Below are 21,368 nucleotides of genomic sequence, written 5' to 3'. Positions count from 1 at the left end.
GGAGTGTGCCTGTTGGAGAAAAGTATAAGATGGAATGCTGGAGAATGTTACATGGGTTTTGCATCTGCGTACATACATCATGTACCCATGAGGTTGGACAGGCATGTGTCCATGTGGACACACACGGGACACACATTTAATGACTATTGGATGAGTGAATGTGATGGTGTTCTCGTGGGTTTGTGTAGATTTGTGAACTTGGGGGATGTTGAGAGTGTCCGTGATGTGGGAGGGGCACCATGGCATATGCGTGTAAGAATTAGCAAGTCCTGTTCCCTTTGGGGTAGGCAGGTGCCCACCGTGGTGGGTAGTGGCAGGGAGAGGCTGTGCAGCCAGCCCCTCCACTTCGCACTTGTGTGAACTCAGGTGAGTTACTGAAGCTTTGAGATACCTCAGCCTCCACGGAAGCAGGGTGGTCACAGCAGTGACCTCCAGGTGGCTGTGAGCACCCCCCACATCCGTGTGCCTGGCACAGGGGATGCGTTTCATGAATGTTAGTTGTTATCATTATGCTGGGGTAGGAGGGATGGTCCCCCGATTGGCCTGGGGTCAGGACAGAGGCAGTCACTGCATCTGGACCTTTCCTGCCCCTTCTCCCATGCAGGCACACCCTTAGCCCACTCAAACCAGAGGGAAGACACAGGGTTCTGAGAGGGGGCCCAATCCAAGGCTCTAAGGATGTTCTTCCTCCCCAGAAACGGCTGAGGGCATCTGGCTCCACACCCTCTGCCTGCACCACTCGGGGACTGGAGGAGGGGCCTGGGAAGGCTCGTGGAGCCGACCCCAGAAGTCACTTCCCATCCTCCGGTAGCTGACTGGACCCTCCCAGACCTTCAGGAAAGGCGTCTCATGGTTTCCTGGTGAAATCAGCCCTGACTATCTACAGCTTCCTTCTGCCTGTCTCAGGGTGGCAGAAGAATTCTCTGTTCTCAGAGGTGCCTGCAAAGAGAGACTTTCAGATGGCCATTGTTTGAGAGCACAGTAGAGTCTGGAGACCATCAGGAAGTCACTTGCCTCTCGCGGCAAATGGGTGAATTTGCCCTGAGAGGGCAAATTGCCTCTCTGAAAAATGGGTGGTTGATTCCTGTCCTGCTTAGCACTGGGATGAGAGTCCAGACTGAGTCTCCAAGCCCTCACTGCCCCACCTCTCAGGCCCAGCGCCTCCCTTGGTTGGCCTGGCTCCTTCTCAAGCAGCCCTGGCTTCTGCCCGCCAGCTGCAGCCTCCTGACAGCGGCTCTACAAGTTCACCTGGACCACTCTGCCCCTTTGGGGGGTTGTGCGGGGCCAGGTGGTCTTACCTTACACTTCCCACCCAGAGTCCTGACTTGAGGGTGCTCAATAAACAGAGGTCAGTGGTTGGCTCTGAGATGGGAGCAGGGAGTAAAAACATCTGATGTTTCTAGAGTGCTTCAGGGTCCAGAAGGATGCTTCCACTTGTGTGGCACCATCTCTCCCCTGGAACAGGGGATACAATTGCTGCCAACATTGGGCAGACACGGGGGCTGAGGGTGGGTGGGGGTTGTCGTGTGGTATTGAGGCTCCAGCTCTGGCCTCCCACCTTCAGAGTGCAAGCCTTTGGCCCGCCAGAGACCTTCCTGTCCCTTTCCTGACAGGGCCTGGAGGGTGGAGAGTCCAGACCATAGGATCCCAGGCTTGGTTAGGGGCTGAGAGGAGACCATGACTCTAAAAGGCAATCCACCTGCTAATCACCCAGCCTGCCCTGTGTAGACATGCATGTCTGCACATGCGCACGTGCACACACATTAACTCATGGCCCTTGGGGGTCCCTCTCCACTTAGACAACTTCATTGTAGCTTAAATTCTCATTTTAGCCAACTTTGTTTTTAATGTTGAACAACTATCATTTGTTTGTATATCCTTCAGAAGCGAGGTCCCAGGGGAGAAGCAGTCTGTTTTTTTAAGCTGAATCCTGGAAGTCCAATTAGGAGTGATTGTTCCACTTCTAAGGTTTTACCAGCGGCTGCCTGCTATGCCCTGCTGAGCCCCTAATTAGGTAGCCAGGGCACCCCAGTTCATGGCCCAGCCCAACTGGGAGGTGGCCTGTTTGAGGGCCGGGCCAGGGCAAGTTCAGGGCCTGAACCCAGGCTCAGGAGGTCTTACAAGGGACAACAGGAAGGGTCTTCTCCATTCAGGACGGGGAAGGCTTACTGCTCTCCATCCCAGGGCTCTCACCGCCTTTGAGGACAACACGCAGGGCTCAACAACAGAGTCGAGGCACCCTGGGTTGGAGAAAGCCACCTCGTCGGGTCAGGGTGGCCTTCTTACCTACACTGTCGAGTGGTTTTCTTGCTCTAGGCATTGCGAGGTCAGCGGTGATAGGGCCCAGCCTGCCTGTCACCCGTTCACTGTTGATTCACCGAACTGGTTCGAGCCAGCTGTGGGCCACCACCATGCGGTATCACAGCCATGTGACACTCAGCACTGTGGGGCCCAGGAGAGGAGGGTCCAGCCAGGTGAACCCCAGAAAGGCTTTCCTGGAGGGGGGCCGGGGCAGAACCATGAAATACAGAGAGTGGTTCAGACAGGTGTAGAGAACCAGGCGCCGCAAGGAGAGCTGGCAGAGGCAAGGGGCGTCGAGCCTGGAGGCTTTAGAAACCAAACACCTAGTGTTTTTGGCCAGAGTCGTGATCTTCAACACATTGCCTGGTGGTCTCTTTTGCTGGGGAAGAGGAGCATGTAGTAGCAAATAAACATATGCCCTCAGCCAAGCTCAGCCTGCAGCCTAGGGCTTTGTCGCGCTGCACACGCAGCTGGTGCCTGCTCGCTCCCTGCGGGGCGTTGGCCTCCAGCCTGTGCTGGCTGGGTCCTGTGGTGCCACGGAGTGCCCAGCCGCCTGGGAGGCACTGCCGCTGGCCCATCTCATGCCCGCTCCCTGCAGCCTCTGGGAGGTTCGGATTTCTGCCCACCGGGTGGGCGGCTCCCACCACCCCCACCCCGTTCTTCAGAGCACACAACTCACAGCGCTGCCCTGGTCCTGCCACCGGAGCCCCCCAGGTGCCATCTGCCACCCTGTTTCCAGGTGGCAGGTAGGCGGCCTTGGGGCAGGGGGGAGGAGACCGCAGGCAGATCCCAGATGGGGCAGGTGGTGCCTGGCCTGCCACCTGGCACCTGGGTTATCCCCACCTCCCTAGGAATGGATGAGGGCAGGGCTGGTGAAGGGTGGGTGGGTGGAAAGGGGTGTCCTCTCTCTTGGCATCTCTGCACACGTGAGCAGTAGGATCTGTCTGGCACCTCTGGAGCACCTGAGTATCTGACCACCTCTGTCTCGAGCTTGGCCATCCCCTCGGCGCCCCTGCCTGCCTCCCTGTGTCCCTACTCACTTGTGTCTCTCCACCCACACCTTCCATATCTCTCTCATTGTCCCTGCGTCCCTGGGTCCCTCTATGTCTCTCAGTTCTGAGCTGGTGAGGGTGTCTTTGCCGTCAGAAGCGCCTCCCCCCGACAATGAGTTGCTCTGCTTAATTTCATTTTCCCGGGGCTCCAACTCACAGAAATAAACCCTCCCTCCCAACCCCTGCACTTTTTTGATTTAACAAGCCTGCTGGAAAACAATAGTGATTTCCGCATCGATCATAAACAGAAGTGATTACCATACAATTACAGCCTGAACCGGCAGCCTCCATGCAATCACTGAGCCGCATTGTAAATAGGAAGACAATTGCCTGCAGAATTACCCCCAAATTGGTTTAAGTGGCAACAAAAGAGTGTTGGCATTTTGGCATTTTGGGGGGGTGGGGGTGGGGGGAAATGCTAGTGGTCCTGGCGGCAGAGGGTCTGCACTGGTGTCTTCCTTGCCTTTGTGGAGGTTGCCTGGTAGGGCGAGGTGCCCACCACCTTCCCCCACCTTGTTATTTTTCCTTTAATTATTGCTGCTTGCTCATCTTGGTACTGTTTGTTACAAACTCATTTATACTAATGTGTGAGTGGCTAAGTATACCTTCGACTGGGCCAGCAGAGATGGGTGAGTCTGGTGCGAGAGGGTGTTCAGGGGAGGCTTCCTCAAGTCCCCTGATTTCCCCTCTCCCCAGCCCCGTCTCATCTCTGCCTCTTCCAGGGCACTTCATCCCTCTAGGCTCTTCTCCTGGCCTGGCTCCCACCTGGAGCCAGATGGGCTTCCCTCCCCGTCTCCCAGCCGGGTGGTAGTCTCCTGCCAGGAGCCTCCTGCCTTCCGTCCAGAGCAGCCTACTCCGTCCTACAGCTGTAGCATGTCCCCTGTATCTCCCCCAGACACCCAGGCCAGCTGGGAGCCCCTGTGCCTGGCCCGTGAGCCAGGGCAGCCCCCTCCTGGGAGCCTGCCAGCCACCCCCGTGGCAAATTCTGGGAGGAGCTCACAAAGCAGGCCTCCGCTGACCTGGGCCTCCCCTTTCCAGCCTCTGGTTTCATGACGAGTCCTCTGCCAGCAGGCCGTCTCTTGAATGTGTGGAGACTGGACTCCTGAGCTCCAGCTGTTTCTGAGTGGGGGGGAGCAGGGAGGGGGGCTTGGCTTCCCTTAGGGAGGTGATTTCTCTCCAGGGTCAGGCTGCTCTGAAGTTACCGAGAAAGCCTGCCCACTGGCATGCTTGGATTCTATCAGATTTGTCCAAATCCAGGTTAGAAGTGTTTTTGCATGTTCTATCTGATCCTTACAGGAGGATTAGGGCGTGCTGGTGATTTTATTCTCGTTTTTGATGGAGGTGTGATGCGGCAGGCACTAGGTCACACAGACCACCAGTGAAGGGACGGGTCTTCAGGTCCCTACTGGAGTGCTTGTTTCTAAAAGCCGTCTCTCCAGCCTTCCCAGACCTACAGGATGCAGGCTAGGGGGCGACTCACCTGGTCTCTGACCCGCTCTGAGAGCTCGGACAATACCAGTGATGAGAACAGGTCCCAGTGCACCAACACTTACAGGTGCTGAGTTCTGCTCGCACACTCGTGAGTGCCCCTCATCCCCACTTCAGCCCTGTAAGGGATGGTCAGGCCCCCACTGAGGACACTTAACTCTCAGAGCCCAGGTTCCTGGTGAAGCTGGCTTGAGCCCACGTGTGCAACCTGATATCCTATAAAGCAGAAGGCAGTCCAGGGTGCCCAGGCTCTCCCCAGTCCAGGTGTCATGGAGGTCCCCTGCGTGCTTGTCCTCTTTCAGAGTCTCAGGAGGGGGCCCCATCTACAGTTGGTATATTTAAAAACCTTTTTTTTTTTTTTTTTTTGGTCATGCCTTACAACATGCAGGATCTTAGTTCCCCAACCAGGGATTGAACCTGTGCCCCCTGCTTTTAGGCACAGAGTCTTCACCACTGGACCTCCAGGGAAGTCCCTAGGGTTGGTATATTTAGAACCCAAAGCTCTGTTGGCTGTCCCAGTGCTGCCCTGCACTGGGAGGGGCTGGGGCGACTCTGGGGCGCCCCTGTGTACCTGGCACCCACCTTAGCACTGGCATTGAAGGGTCCAGTCCAGAGGGGGAGCGGGTCACAGGGCGTCTGCACACTGGTGGTCTCTGCCTCCCCAGCTGATATGCCCTCACATGCCCCGTCCCCGGGCCTTGCTCCTGCTGCGCGTCTGCTGGGTAAACCAGGTGTTCAGTGGGGAGACGGGGAGTTCAAAACCGCAACAACCTGGACTCAAGCTGTGTCTGCCACGTCATGCTTTGTGCCATCCTAACCTCTGAGTTTTGCTTCTTTTTCTTTAAAACGAGAGTGTCTGCCCTGCTGGACAACTCGATGGTAGCGGTGACCATGTTATCAGATAACCGCTGCTGTTATCCTTGGCCTCAGAGAAGGAAGGGTCCAGCCTTCACTGAGCATTTGTCATATGCAGAGCTTAGGGCTGGGCATTTGAAGGCTGCCTCGTTTGACCCTTCACCACAACCCTGAAAAAAGCAGCTACCACTGTGTCTGCAATGTCCTACACAGGAGCCAGAGCCCCATGTGGACGGTCATACTCAAATGTAATGAAGTAACATTAAATACAGTGTAAAACTCCGCTCCTCGGGGCAGCAGTGTGTTCCAAACGCTTAGTAGCCATGCGTGGCTCATGGCCCCTCTTCTGGGCAGCGCAGAGATGGAACATTTCCATTACTGCAGGAGTTCTGTTGGACAGGCTGCCCTGTGTTGCCATTCCCTTTCGTGGGTGTGAAGTTGAGGGCTAGATCAGTGACATGTCATACTGAGGGTCCCAGCTGGTGGAGTGGGAGCTGGGATGCAAGCCTGGGCCCCTCAGGTGTAGGACGCATTGAGCTCTCCTCTCTTGCCAGCCCACATATCTCCTCACACGCCCTCCATGGGCCCCTCCAGGCCAAGGACTGTGTCTCCTCTGCACCCCAGTGCCCATCCCATGACCTAGACCAGACTGGGCATCTAGGGCAGTGCTTGCCGAGAGGATGATGGAATGAATGACCAAGTGAGCACTGCCTGATGAAACTTGGGGCATGCTTCACTCCCCTCCTGCAGAAGGACGTGCAGAGCCAGCTGCTGAGGAGTGATGGATGGCCCCTCTCCCGAGATAAATGTGGCAGTCAAGGTAATCGGATTGTGTGTGACGGTCTCATTTGTAGGCGAGGGTAGGAAGCGCCCAGCCATGCCTCGCCCCAGCCGCCCATATTAGTTTAATCAAATGCCCAGTATCTCAATGACCGGGCCCCAGTGATGGATGATGTGAGCTTTGCTAAATGCTGTTGCCCTGTCAAGCCCAGCTTCTCAAGGCCCTGCCAGGCTCCAAGGCGCTCTCATTTGTTTTTTCTTGCTTGGTTATCTCCGAGTGGGGCAAGGAGGAGGGGGCTAGGGCTCTTCCGTCTGTCTTAATTCTCTGGCTTTTCATGGAGGAGGAGGAAGTGGCTGGAGCTGGGTGATGAGTGAGATGGAGTCACCTTCTGCCTCTTCTGAGAAGCCTTCCTGGGTGGCTGCAGGCAGTCTTGGGGAGCCTGACTCCCCAGAGCCCTTAATCTAGGACTCGCCAAGAACTCTGTGCCCTCTGTCTTGTGCAGACACTCCCCTCCCCTGTGATAGCCTTTTCGCCCATCTCGAGGGGTATACCAGAAGTTATTCACTTTAATGTTGAAAAATTCTCAACTTCCTTGTTAGTGATTGTTGTGTCCTCTTTGAGAGTCTTCCTTAGTCCTAGGGTCATGGAGATATTCCATCTTCATGGAAGGGGTTTCTTCCCATATATCATCTTCCAGGCAATGTATTATTTTGCTTATTTTGGTCTGTGGTGTGAGGTAGGGATCAAGTTTCCAGTCCAGTCATTCTGGGCTCTGTGTGCCCCAGACCAGGCTGAGTCCTCAGTTGAGACAAGGGGTACAAAAACCACATTCCTGTCTTTTAGGAACAACGATCCGTTTGAGCTGAAACTTGTATTCTGAAAAAGGAGGCTGAGCTCAGCATGTATAACATGCCACCCTCTGGGTCAAGGTGAGGTCTACCCCTGCAGACCCATGCCCAGGCCCATGCCAGGCACTCCTGGTGATGTTGATCGTCACCTGTGTGTCAGGTATTGTTCTAGGCACCGGGGATGTGGCAGTGAATACAGCACACAGAAAAAAAGGAAGACCTTTTGCTCTAGTGCAGGGAGTGGGGCATCAGATGAGACATGAAATAAAAAAGTAGAAGGCAGTAAGTGCCACAGAGAAGGATTGAGCAGGGGAGGGTAATAGAGTCAGATGGTGGTGTAGGTATTGCCACCTACAAGCTCGAAAGGCCAGGGAAGCCCTCCCTGAATAAGCCGGTAAGGGCTGAACCACGTGAATATCCAGGGCAGGAAACTTCCAGGCAGATGGTGTAAAGACCGCAATACATGTCAATGACGGAACAATTCTGGAAGGAAAACCAAAGCCACGAGCACGATTTCCCTGGTGGGAGGAACTGAGCTACAAGACTGGGGAGTTGGGACTGTGTTTTTTAGAACCTATCTTATTTCTACTTCTGTATATTTTTAATCACACGCACACACTACTTCTTCAAAAACTACCATTGAAAAGTAAAGAAGAGAGGGTGTGTAAGTGTTAACAGCGAGGTGGAACCATCAGATGTAATAGCAAAACTGTGGAGTCGAAGGCCGACAGATGTGGGTCCTAATCCCTCTATCTGAAATATTAGCTTTCTAAGGAGACTATGCATTATTTAGGTAAATAAAAGTCATTTTATTAATTAGAAATAAGTAGATCTCACTCAGTTGTTCTGGCTGGTTTTTGTTGGGGAGGTTCAACCTCTCTGAGCACCAGTTTCCTCCTGGAAAATAGGGGTAGTGATACTGCCATCACAGGATTGTTGGGAAAATGGATGAAGAAAAAGAGTGTGTCAAGTTTCTGCCTGGCCTGGACTTGACCTTCCCGAAGGCATGTCCCTGCATGACCTGGCCCTCTGCAGAGCAGAGGCAGAGACTCCTGTCCTCAGATTCTCCGAAAGCTGCAGGAAGGCCTGGGCTCTGCATTCTGGCTCCCTCAGAGGCAGATGATTTGCTCTGAACCCCGAGACCAATGGCCATCCAAGACCCCGTGGCCTGCCAGCCCGTCAGAGGCCCCTCAGCTCGCCCAACAAGAGCCTGCTTGGCTGGGACCAGCCTGTCTTCTCCAGCTGGTCATCTGGCTCCGACACCCCTCCCTGCTCCCTGTCTCCTTCTCTCTGGGTGCTGTGTTCATTTTTTCATGGCTTCTCTCAGAGGCAGAAGGCAGAATGCCGTTTCCTGCAGGGAGAGAGCAGGCGCTGGAGCAGGGAGGAGGGAGGGAGGCAGCGCTGCGTGGTGATTAAACACTGCAGAGGCCTAAACAAATGACGACTCCCTCCCCCAGCTGCTCTGGGAGAGAAGCAGGGAGCGGGCCTGAACTGCAGATGGCCCAGGCTGCTGTCAGCCCCCTCCTGCCTACTTGGAGCTGCCCTGAGGGCTGTTTCCTGGGAGCCGTAGGAGCCATGCTGAGTCCTGCAGGAGTCAGCTCAGTCCTGATGGCCCCCAGGAGGCAAGCCCCCAGGCAGGGAGGTCTCAGGGCCACACAGATAACATGCTAGTGATTGGTGGAGGGAAGACCATTATGAGGAGGCAGCTGTATCAGTAGCTACCTCTTGAAGTGTCGCCCTGAGTGAGATGGTGTGTGCAAAGTGGCCAGGACAGCGCCCAGTCTGCATCAAGTTCTCCGTCCACAGGAGCACTGTCAAGGTTGCCCTGTTGGGCTTCCCTGGCAGTCTAGTGTTTAAGACTCCGAGCTCCCACTGCAGGATATGCAGGTTTAATCCCTTGTCAGGGAACTAAGATCCCACATGCCATGTGGCCAAGTGTATAAGACCTATTTTGGCCGGTTACACCTTCAGAGCAGGTGGGTGAGACAGGTTGACATGCAGGTGAGGAAACTGAGGTATGCACATCTGCTAGGGTGTTGCCCAGGACCACGCAGTTCACATAGTAGATCAAACCCAGGCCCACCCACTCCTGACTCTCTGCCCAGTTTTCTTTCTCCTGGCCTGATGCCTGGAAGAGAGTCCAGGGTCAAACCTCCAGAGCCTTGAACACAACGATCGGGGGAATCAGTAGCGTGGTCAGAGGCCATCTGTCAGTCACTCAGTCCTCCAGAGAGCTTGTGTGAAGGGGAGAGGGAGGAAGCCCTTCCCGCCCCCGCCCCCACTCATGCAGCAAATGGCAACTGAGCTTAACCATCAGTCTAGGGCAGTGGTTCTCAAACTGGGGTCCCCAGCCCAGCAGCCTCAGCACCACTCGAGACCTGGTTAGAAATGCAAATTCTTAAATTTTACCTCAGACCCACTGAGTGAGAAGCCCCACCAAGAGTGAGACCCAACACTCTGGGTTTGAACAAGCCTTCCAGATGCTTCTGATGCACAGGCAGGACCAAGAACCCCTGGCCTGGAAACCCCGGTCCTGCCCTGGGACCTCACCATCCAGGCCACACTTACCTAGACATCACCCAGGTGTGCTACACTCCGAGTGACAGGTGCAGCCAGGAAGTGCTTGATGTAAATGGAATTCTTATAAATGATTCTTATTTTCATTGCAACGAGGCAGCTGGATATTTAAAGAAACCTCACAGAGAATCATTTCATCACATAAAGGAGCTTCTGCAAGGAGAAAACTCCTCTCGCGTTTCCTGCCCTGCTTCCCCCAAAGTGTTCTATAAATTCTGTCTCTGTGTCAGGTTTTCTTTGAATGGTGTTTACCTATACGTAAATAAAACAAGTAGACAGCATGCTATAAGAATGGCAGATAGTCTCCAAAATACATCAGGGACCCCTGCCGTTTAGAAAGAGAGCCCCTTGGAACAAATGGAAGCCAGTTTAGTGTTTGGGGGCAGTTGGGTCATCCACTCCCAACCCCTGCTGAGCACCTGGAGGGGATCGTGATAGCCAGGCATGGGTGGTTTCCAGAGTTCCAGCAAACACCCACACTCAGGGGTTCTCAGAAAAAGAGTGGAGTGGCCAATTAGGAAGCTAAGACATAGATACTTTGAAATGTGCCACAGTTGGCTGCCCTTGCTGGATGAGGGGATAAGAGAAAACCCTGCCACACAGTTCTGGGTAGGGAACCCACTGGAAGGTTGTCATCTCCCATGGTGTAGGGTCAGGAAGTAGCATCTGACTGTGCCACCAAATGCCACCTATGGGGCCCGGTCAGGTACCCTGATTTCCAGAGTGACTACAGCTGGAGTGGCCTGTCACCTCTCTAAGCCATCTGCCCAGTGCTTGGGCCTCCCCCTCATAAGCGTGGACCTGGGAGCAGCAGGTAGGGACCACTGTCTGCATTTCTTGCGCCAGGAACTTGAGATCCTTTGAGATTAAGCACGTCACTCATTCAGGGGAAGAAGGGAGTGGGGTGGGGTCCAAATAGTTGGAGGCAGGAGAGCTGGAGTTCTGGTGAGCAGCTTTTTCCAGAATCTGCTCTTTCTGAAAGAGCAGTGAGTGACCTGAACCCAACTCCCAGTGGTCAAGGATCACCAGCAAAGTGCTGCCTGCCCCCACATCTCTGTCCTGCCCCTGTCACAACACCATAGGTCCCCTTGGCCACTCTTTAGGGCTGGGAGGTTTTCCAGGTGGTTTCTCTATAGAAACCCTGGGGCTCTGAAACAAGGCAGTCAACCCTGGCTTTATGAGCCCAGACTGGGTGCAAGGAAACTGCCATTTGAGGGTCCTTGGGGCTGTCCCTGGCTCCTGGCTCCCACGGGAAGAGCCAAGGGCCTGAGATTGGACATGGGGGCTGGAGCCGATGGAGAGAGCACTCAGACTCATGGCCTTCTGGCCCTCTGCAAAGGTGGAAGGCTGTGTGTTTGGTCTCAGGGGTCTGATCGGCCCTAGGAAGGGCCTGGCCCCACATCGACCTCTCCTTAAACTGGGAGCAGGAGGACGCAGCCAAGCAGAGTACACAGCTGGGAGGCCTCAGGAAAGTAAAGTGCCCAGGGAAGAAGTTGATTCCTGTATCCCCTCCATACCCTCGGGCTCCCTGAGTGGGGAGCAGCAGGCAGCAATGTTTAACCCCCAGGAGAAGCTGTCCATGGAGCAGAGGACAGCTGTCCAAGTGGCCAGCAGGAATGAGGGGCGTGGTCTCTGCCAGCACGCAGGTGGGTGTGGCTCCCATCTTGTCTTGCAAATGCACTGGGAATATCACCCCGGGGCTGGTGGCTTGGGCAGACCATCCTCACCACCTGGGCCTCTCCTCCTCCTGGACCTGGATCTCCTCCACCCTGCTCCAAGGCTACCTCAGAATGAGATGAGGTAGGGAGACTCTTGGCTCTCAGTTCACACCACTCCCCAGCCCCCATGGATATTCTGGTCCATGCTTGAGTAGCCAGAGAGGTCTGTCCTGTTGGAACTCAGGTTCTCCCTGAATCTGGGGTCAAGTGCACAGAGGCCTCGTGGCCTCGGCCCATTGTGGAAGTGGCTCAGGGCACCTCCCCTTCTCAGAACACTTGCTTTGCTACTAACGCTGCATAATTTTCAACTGAGATGGTCTAGATCCCCCACACTCAGCCCACCACCAGCAAATATCCCAGGTAAGATGAGGGGATCCTGCCTTAGTCCTGGCCTGCCACAAGCTCAGGTGTGTCCGAGCCAGATTAGCTAGCTTCTCTCTGACCCCTTATCTCTAAGATGGGAGCTGTGACTTCCCCACCATCAGGTGGCTTATAAAAGTCCAAGGGGGCAAAGAGTGTGTGAGCCAGTGCCCCTATGGGGTTCTGTACATGGTAGCAGTGCCTTACCAGCTGTTCTCTGCAAATAGCAATGCTTTGGCTGTAGCCCCATCCAGGCCCATCCCTCAGGCTGGTAGGTCTACAGGGCACCCCCGAGAAGAAAGGTGTTGTCTTTCTGATGAAACCTCCTACCCCACCTTGAGCTTGTTTCAGGTGTCTTTCCAATTGAATCTGAGCTATTCACAAGGCCCAGAGGGTGGTGTGAGGTGGACAAGGAATTTTCAGGGATGGGATTTTCCTAAAGTTCACGGACAGGTTCAACCTGTCTGACTTCTCTTGGGTCCCAGAGCATCCTCCTCCATGAGGTTGATTGACGGACAGCAGAACAGGTTTGGGAATCAGCTGTCCGCAGCTCCAGATTCCCCAGAGTTCAGTTCCCAGGGTGAGTTCACAGGCTTGGAGACTCCCGGCTCCTGCCAGCCCAGGCAACCCTTGGGGAGAGGGGGTGGGAACATTGGTGGAGCCTTCCCGAGTGAGGGACAGCCCAGAGGCCCTCTCCTGCCTGCCTGGACCGCAGGACTGCAGGTGGGAGGATCTACTCGGGGAAGCAGGTAGGGCTGGATGGGCCGAGCCACAGGCCTCTCTGCAAATCCTGGGACCCGGCACCGCCCTCCTTGGTCGATCTCCCTGCACGTGAGGCCCGAGTGTGGGTGGGTGAGGGGCAGCCAGGAAGAGCTGGAGAGGAACAGGGTCACTCACAGCCAAAGGGCCAGTCGTCGATCCTTCCTTGTTTTGACTTTCTTTCCCACAGTGATGGGAGATGACAGAGCTGGCCGCAAAGTGTGGGAATGATCTAGAAATGCCAGAAGCGGTTGAAACTCAGGACAGTGTGCTGCTACTGCTGCTGCTGGTGCCAGCGCGATGATGCAGCCATTTTGCAGGAGAGCAGGGTTTTCCCTCAAGGAAAACATCTCTGGTTTTATGTTTTAGGGGTCAGCTGTCAGGGTCACCCAAGTTCAACCTACAACCTCCCCCCCCCGCCCCCACTCCAGGGAATAACATTTTCTGTAACCACGGGGAGGTTCTCACCCGTCAGTAGTCCCAGTTGCTGAGGCTGTCGAGTCTTTCCCGCCCACCTGCCCACCCACCCACATCTCCGGGCCCTGTGCACACTGGCGTTTGCAGGACCAAGAGGAGGGGATCAGGAGGGGTCCTCTGGGGACAGGGCTGATTCATGGGGAACAGATTTCAGAAGGCACAAGCTCTCACCTTTCTTTTACATAAGGCCCAGAGAGGGAAGGAAGTTACCCGAGGTCACACAGGAAGCTGGTAGCAGACCAGGGACAGTGCACTGGGGTGCTGCCGAATCTTGGGAGTGGGAGGTGGGTGGGAGGCATCTCCCGGGGATGTGCCTTCTCTCAGATAGGTGACATCACTGACGTGGGGGTGGAAGGGAAAGCATCCCAGACCAGCAGTGGAGGTGCTGCTTGGACCACCTCTTGGGCCTCCATTTCTGCTGTATAAGACACGGACAACCTCATCCTTGGCCAGCCCCTTGCTGGGCGCTGTGAGGCTGCAGTGAGGCAGAGGGCACCAGTCGGTTGGGAAAGCAAAAGGCCTGTCCGTGTGCCATTCCATGATCCCATTAGGTCCTCCCCATCCGTAGTGCGGTGCTGTCACCTCATTTCACAGATACACATGTGGCCCCAGGCTGCCCGCTGGGTCAGTGGCCACATAGAACAGATGCCTGAGTTCCTGAGGTCAGACAACCACAGCCCCCAGCCCTGACGTTCTGTGGTCACGCGCATCCTGTACCATTTCTTGGGAGGAGGTGATCCAAGAGCACTGGCAGGGAGGGGCCCTTTCTCTGTTTCTGAGGCACCCAGCAGTGGTGGGCCCACAGAGGAGGACAGGCAGGTAGTTCTAGGGACAGCTTTCTTCTCAGGGGTCATGGATCAGAGCAGGAATCCTGAACTTAGCTCCTGTCCCACCTCTTGCTGGACACACAGGGACATAGGGACTGAAAAGGGGCCGAGGGTCTGCCCGCCGCCCAGGCACTCTGCAGGCAGGAATCCACCCAGATTAGCCCCCTGCACTGCATGGCCTCAGCTGAGTCAGAGTGAGTGGCTACTGGGACTTAATTCCATGGGGGCCCTGGTCTGCCCAATTCAGAGTGTCTGGCAGAGAAAAACATTGGATGTGGTTCCCACTGGGTGCTAGGGAATAGCACCACCCAGGGTGCACCCGGTGTGAAGAAAGTGGTGTAAGAGGGGTCCAGGGCATATAAGTCTTCTTTGTGATCCTCCTGGAGATGGGTGAAAGAAATTGTATTTTATTTGAGCTACAGTATGTAGATGGGGAGACAGAGAAACCTCTTAACAACAACAGAAAGAGTAACAGTTTATTCTTATAGTCCTTCCTATATGCTCAGCATCATGTGCATGTGTGTGTCCCAAGTCGCTTCAGTTCAGTTCAGTTCAGTCACTTCAGTGGTATCCAAATCTTTGCGACCCTATAGACTGTAGCCTGCCGGGCTCCTCTGTCCATGGGATTCTCCAGGCAAGAGTACTGGAGTGGGTTGCCACACCCTCCTCCAGGGGATCTTCCCGACCCAGGGGTTGAACCCTCATCTCCTGTGGCTCCTGCAATGCAGGTGAATTCTTTATCACTGAGCCACTGGGGAAGCCTGTTCAGCATCACACTAGCATTTTATGTGTATCAGCTTGTTTAATCCTCATGATGGCTTCGGAGGTAGGTACTATTTATTGTCCCCATTTTACCGAAAGGGGAACATGAGCACTGAGAGGTTAAGTAACTTGCCCATGGTCGCACAACTGCTAAGTGGCTGAGCAGGGATTTGAACCCAGGTGGCCTGACTGGAGCCTGTGGGCTTAGCCACTCTGCCTTCTAAAAGCAGGAGAGAGCACTTCACCGCTTCCAGTTCCCAGCTGAGACTCTGGCATAAGACTTGCCATCTTGCACATGTGGTTTAAATCTCAGGCCCTTCCTTCATGTTAGGGCTCCTCACACCAGGCCTGTGGCTTCGCAGTTTACAGATGAGATGGAGAGGCCAGCCCAGGCCTGGCATCGTCATCTCAGCAGCCCCCTTCACCCATCCCTCTTGGGCCCTCACTGTTCCTCCTTTTCTCTGCCCGGATCTGCAGAGTAGAAGAACCCTGGTCCCCAGGCACAGGCAGGAGTCCTCACTGTTTATCCCTCTCCCAAGCTTCCTTGGGCAGTGGCCCCAGGCAGGACCCCATGTTTTGGGAGATAAAAGAAGGTCAGAAGGTAGGAGGGTGTAGCCTAAGTCTAGGAGGCAGAAGGAGGAGCAGCAGCTGCATCTCCAGGGAGTCTGGGATGAGATGCTGTAGGAAGGCCCTTTGTCATCCTGGGTGTGACGGACGCATCAACATGAACACCAGTGCCCACAGCTGGCCCTTCTGCATTAACGAAAGGGTGTTGTTTCTGTCATCTGCTTACCTTTCGTTCCCTAATTTGGAGTGGCTGGCTGATGGGTGTGCATGTCACAATCAGGTGTCACTTGACTTGGTGGTAGGTTTTGTTTGATGACAGCAGCAGCCTGGACACATGGTGAATCAGATTCCACTCAGGGCTGGTGCTCCTGGAACTGGGTCCCTGGCCCCGAGGAATGGGGAGCTGCTGGCAGGCTTGAAAGCTACAGGGTGCCGGGTCATGGGTATGACCCTGATTGATTGGGTCTCAGATGCAGTGTGTCCAGTGTCTGTCTGTCTTGCCTGTCTTCTGAGCACTGGGTAATGTCGATGCGATACATTTTCATCTGTTAGTTGTGTGTTGGCTTCATAGCCTGTGCTGGGTGCCAGGGTTGCAGAAGCGAACCCCTGGAATCCCATCCTGGCCCTCCGGGTTCACGCTCTCACTGTAGAACCCCCCCACCCCCAACTGCCCCTGGGGTAGCCTGACTCTCAGTGAAATCAGCATGTTTTCTGGGCCTCTGCCGTCTCCCAGGCCCTGTGCAGCCTCTGGGGACACAGACTGGAAAGAGGTGAACAGCATACATTTGTGGAAAAATTCCTCTGGCCGCCTTGTAGCGTGTGGGTTGGCAGGAGGCGGGACTGGAGACTGAGATAAATGATAGAACGCACTTGTCATCATTCAGGAGAGAAAGGACGGCGCTGCAGAAGGTGATTGGAACAGGCAAGAAGCAGAGGCGACAGACTGCAAAGATAATCAGGCTGCAGTGGCCCAAGGGTGGGGCGGGGTGGGGTGCCCGTCTTACCGAGGTGGCTTGAGGTGATCCTGGGGAATTCAAGTGGATCTGGGAACAGGAACTCAGTTGTGGTAGGGAGGAAAGGAGGAGAGGGGGGAGGAGCCCAGCATGGAGGACTGGTTCTTCTGCCCTGACTCACCAGGCACGGCCCGTGGCCAGGCTTCCCTGCTGGGAGAGGGACCACTGAGCTCCTGCTGCCACTTCAGAGGGTCTTGTGTGGATGGAGTAAGCTAATGTATGGAAGCGTTTTGAAAATGTATCATTAGTATATTTCATTGAACAGTGAACTCCATTTGCATGTTCCCAGGGGCCCTTTCTGCCACACTCTGACTCTTCCTCTCCAGCTCCCCCCCCAAAAGCACGATTGGAGGGGCTGCTGCCTGGCAGATATGCCTCCTGGGCACCCCTGAGCCCTGCCTCATCCTTGAGTCTCAGAAGCCCTCCTTCAGCACACTCACACACTCAGAGTTCCTCTGTTCTGCAGCAGCCTTTTAGCCGCTAAGATGCTCTTTGATACTTAATACGCCTTTGTTTCATTTTGCGTGTAGCTTCCCCAGGCTGCAGCACATTTGATAATTCTTCTGCTTGGCCCGTACATCCAGGTCTCTGTACCCTCCTCCCCAGACGGCCTTTTATCCTCCCCACATTCCCAGACCTTACCAGGACTGAATATCCTGGCCTCTCACTGTCTGAATATCCCTCTGCTTGCCTTCATATGGAACAAACGCCTTTTGTGTGTGTGTGTGTGTGTGTGTCCACATGACTTCCTGTGGTTTCTGGCTGCTTTTTAAGCCCCAGCTCTGCCTGGCAAGGGACAGTTTTTTTGCATGTGCCCAGGCGAGCTCATCTGCCCCTTTGATGCTCTGACTCCCAGACCCCAGCCTCTGCCTCCCCTCCACCCATAAGTGACTCATTGTCTGCCGGTTACTCTGCTGGTCTGGAGGTTACAGCTCCACCCTCCCTACCTGGAGCCCCGATGGTTCCCAGATCCAGCCATGCAGCCCTTTCCTTCTGCCACCTCTCTCGGGTAAGACTGGCAGCCCCGCAGTAGTTCATCGGATCAGCCCAGCCTGGGCATCTCTTCTGCCGGGAGCTGCAGGCAGAAGCAAACACACAGGGCCTGTCACTGTTTCCAGGCAGGCCACATCTCAGACAAGACTGGACTAAGATGCCCCAGAGCTTCGCGCCAGACCTCCCCTCATTTCTACATCTGGTTTCCTTTTACTTGTCTCTAAAGGACACGGTCGTGGCTGCCAGCTGTAGGGGCAGAAGCCAGGGAGCTCTTGGGGAGCAAATCTCAGGAACTTGGCTCTCCCCCAGAGCCCATCCTCAGATCTGCATCCTGTGTCCTCTGTGATCCTCAGACCCCGAGTTCATTTCCACTCCACCTTACCATCGCACCCTCTGCTGCAGGGGCCCCTGGACACATCTGCTGGGTCCCAGGAATAGGAGACAGCCCCCTTTGTCACACACACCACTATTTGATGTACCGCTGGGAAAGAAAAACACACCACCAGTCACACCGCGCTACGGCCTCGACTGTAAGACACGTGCTGCTGGCAGATGACTTAGTTGTTTAAGCCCATGGAACCCTAGTGTCCCCTGTGGTTTCCTGGATAAGCTGCAGAGACACATGCAGGCAGTGGGAATGGGAAAGGGCAACCTCCCTGGCTGGAATCCGCTTTCTCTTCCACTCACCCACTGGGGCTGCTGCTCTATGGTCAGAGGTGGACAGAGACACCAAAGCCCATCCTCGCTTATCTACCAACCAAGGTCAATAATACTGGTCATCATTGTAGCAAACATACATAGAACACCTACTATGCGCCTGATGCTGCTCCTTCACTTCATGGCGGTAACTGAGCACCTGCCCAGCATCCTGACAGCTGGTCTGTGGTACAGGGAGCAGAATTACCGCCTCCGCCATTTAGAGATGAGGGAGCTGAGACACAGGAGCTTAGCTGACTTGCTCAAGGTCTCGCATGGGCGGTAGAGACCGAGCTGGGATGATTGTGGAGTCTGTACCTCACCCGCTATCCGGGTGCCATGTGAAGGCCGAGGTAGGTGCGCGATTGAGCAGGGCTTGTGAGTGCGATTTTTCTGGGGCTGCTGTGAGTTACAGGGTCATTTGGGCCTCCACCAACCCTCCTTCTCTTTTGGCCTCTGCTTGGATGTTCCACCGACCCTCCCTCTCTTTTGGTTGACTAACAGCACCGGTTTACAGCTTACATCCACTCTCTGAGGTGGGCAGCTCCTATAAAAATCTGTTTCACAGATTGGGAAACTGAGCTCCAAGCAGTGAAGCAGCCTGCGTGAAATCTCCCAGCTAGAGAGCATCAGGGCACAGTTCAAGCCCGGTCTGTGGAACCCCAGAGCCAGGACACTTAGTCATCACGTCCACGGCATGCTCACCATTGTCCCCTCTCCTCCCCTCCCCAGGAGTATTGTAGACATTGGTGTCACCTCATCAGAGAGGCATACTCAACTCAGCCATGTACAGACAGCCCAGATCCAGGCATAGCCACAGACGCACACCCAGACATTCACCCTGCCAGGCTGTCTTTCTGTCATTGTATAATCCCCTGCCTGCCTCTGTCTGTCTGTCCTCCTGAGTCTCTGGTTTTGTGGCTGCAAATCCCCATGTGTTATCACTAACCAGCATTTGCCTCGGAACGGCTTGTGTTGGCTTGCAGCGTGATGAGAGCCTGCCCTGTGTCTCTCCACTCTGCGTCTGCCCGCGTGGCCTCTGCCAGCTGGCCCCTCAGGCTGAGGGGGTGACGGGTGGTGCCTCCCTCGCTCGCTGTCCTTTCCCTCTTGGTTGTAGGAATGCGGCTGTCCTGGCATCTGTGTTGTGTCGGGGCCGCCTAATACCCACATCACATCTGCTCACAGCATCCCAGGCCCCTCTACACCACTCCCTTTATTCTCTCTACGGAAAACCACTCTGCTAGCAATAGGAGGACAAGGGCCGTCCTTGACCAAATGGGGGAGTGGCTTGTGACATTGGAGGAAAGCTCCGAATGCCCCCGAGGTGCCCCCAGCCCCTCCCATGGCTCGGTGGCCCCCCAGAAGGAGCGCGGGCCAGGAGGGGCAGCCGTGGGCAGGGCAGGCAGCAGGCGGCACCATCTGCGGCCATCCTTTGTGCTGGCAGCCGAGCGGCCCCTCCATCGCTGTGATCCGCTGGGCCTCGTGCTTGGCGTGCAAATGAGGTTCCAGATGCCCGGTGCCCCCCCGCACAAGAAGCGGTAACTAGGGGCCTGGGAGAAGAATGGAGCAATCTGGAAATCCATTTCTGTTTGTTCCAGCCTCGATGAATAGGCCGCTTCCCCCTCCAGCTGCGGCAGATGTGTGCTGGGCACCCGTGTCGGGGGCGTTTTGCCATGGTTTCTGGGCAGACAAAAGCCAGGGTGGGGGCCTCTCCTCTCTGGCAGTCTCCTCCCTGAGCAGGCGGTGGCATCGTGAGGCCCCCCGAGGGGGCAGAATGCAGCTCTTAAGACAGCTCGTCCACTGATCCCCGCACGTGGAGGGAGAAACAGGTGCCCTGTTGGGAAGGGCACAGATTGTATGTCAACCTCGCATGCCTCTTTGAGCATCTTTGCCCACCGCACAGGCCAGGCAAACATACTCGGCGATGCTGGTGGGACCCCTCACCATCCCACCCCATCCCCACAAGAACCACCGCCCTTCCTTCTGGGGACCCTTTGGTCCCCAGCAGGCCCCAGGGAGCGTGAGCACCTCCCTCCTAGCCAGCACTCAGCACGGCTGGATGGACAGTGTTCTCCTGCTGGTCCTAAAAGCTGCCTGCTGGCCCTTGCCCACCCGGTGAGGGGTAGGAAAGAGCCTGCTGCCCCTCAAGATGCCAGGCCCCACTCCACACTCCTGATAGAGCCTCCCTGGGCCAGGGGCCCACGCGGAGCCTGGCAGGGTCTCAGAGGGTCCCCAGCCTGCCTCTCCGGGCCTTGGGCTACTAGGGGAGCCTATCCAAGGTCTGGGTGGTTTGAGCTGGCAGCACTGTGCCATCTCTCCAGGGCCTCGTGTGTCTCTGCCTCTTCCCCCATCTGTCTTCCCGCCTGCTGAACATGGTAAAGGGCGTGACTCAGAAGAAGCAGGAGGAGTTTCTCATTGAGTCAGGGCACTGGAGACCGTGGCCACCTGGTTTGAGCCCCCTTTTTTTTTAAAATATTGATTTATTTGGCTATGTTGGGTCTTAGTTGCCCTGTGACATGTGGGATCTTAGTTCCCTGACCAGGGATCAAACCCACATCCACTGCATTGGCAGGCGGGGATTTTAACCACTAGACCACCAGGGAAGTCCCGGTTTGGGCCTTTTGAAGAGTTTCATCTCCTCCCCCACACTCTGGTTCAGCCTTGGGCTTCACCCACCAGGATACACAGTGGGGGCACCATCTGTGTGTCTGCCCCTGCCCGCAGTGGTTGCTGTGAGCGAGTGACTTCCTCTGTCTGAGCCTCGGTCCGCTTATCTGTAGAATGGGGAGAACAGCTGATACCGTGGATCACAGGGGATGGATTCAAGAAAAGGACACACAGGCATGTTGCACAGTGCTCAGATGGCTGAGCCTGGAGATGAGCTAGTGGGCTCTGCATCCTGCCCTGCTTCAGAAGGCTCCTGACCCCCTGACTGGGTCAACTCCTTGGAACTGTCAGATCTGTCTGACTGATTACTGATGGCAGGAGCGGGGCATTGGCTGGGCTGTGATCGACCCATTTTGCTTTGGCAGTCTCCGCAGTTTCCCCTTCTGCCCCTGACCACAGCCCTGGAGGAAAGACAGAGCGTGAGTCATGACTCCTCTTTCCCTGCCAGCAAACTGAGGCCCAGAGAGGGTCTGTGAGCTCCTTAGGATCACACAGCGAGGTGGTGACCACCCAGCCTTCCTGACTTCTGACTCCGTCCCCTAACCTCAGCTTTTAAGGACGGCCCAGAAACACTGACCTTGAGGGTGCTTCTGGCCTTTGGTGGCCTCACTGGCACAGTTCAGGATG

General features: G+C 55.5%; 1 protein-coding gene across 6 annotated transcripts in view; it reads left to right on the top strand.

Annotated features, from left to right (window-relative positions):
* The window catches only part of ZMIZ1 (zinc finger MIZ-type containing 1), a 171,653-nt gene that overhangs the window by 113,095 nt on the left and 37,190 nt on the right, over positions 1 to 21,368 (top strand). The gene's annotated exons all lie outside the window — the stretch shown is intronic.

This window comes from Cervus canadensis, chromosome 8 (assembly GCF_019320065.1).
Source record: "Cervus canadensis isolate Bull #8, Minnesota chromosome 8, ASM1932006v1, whole genome shotgun sequence".
Taxonomy (NCBI): Eukaryota; Metazoa; Chordata; class Mammalia; order Artiodactyla; family Cervidae; genus Cervus; species Cervus canadensis.
Note: the sequence above shows the minus strand (reverse complement) of the source record. Positions and strands in the feature narration are given on the sequence as shown.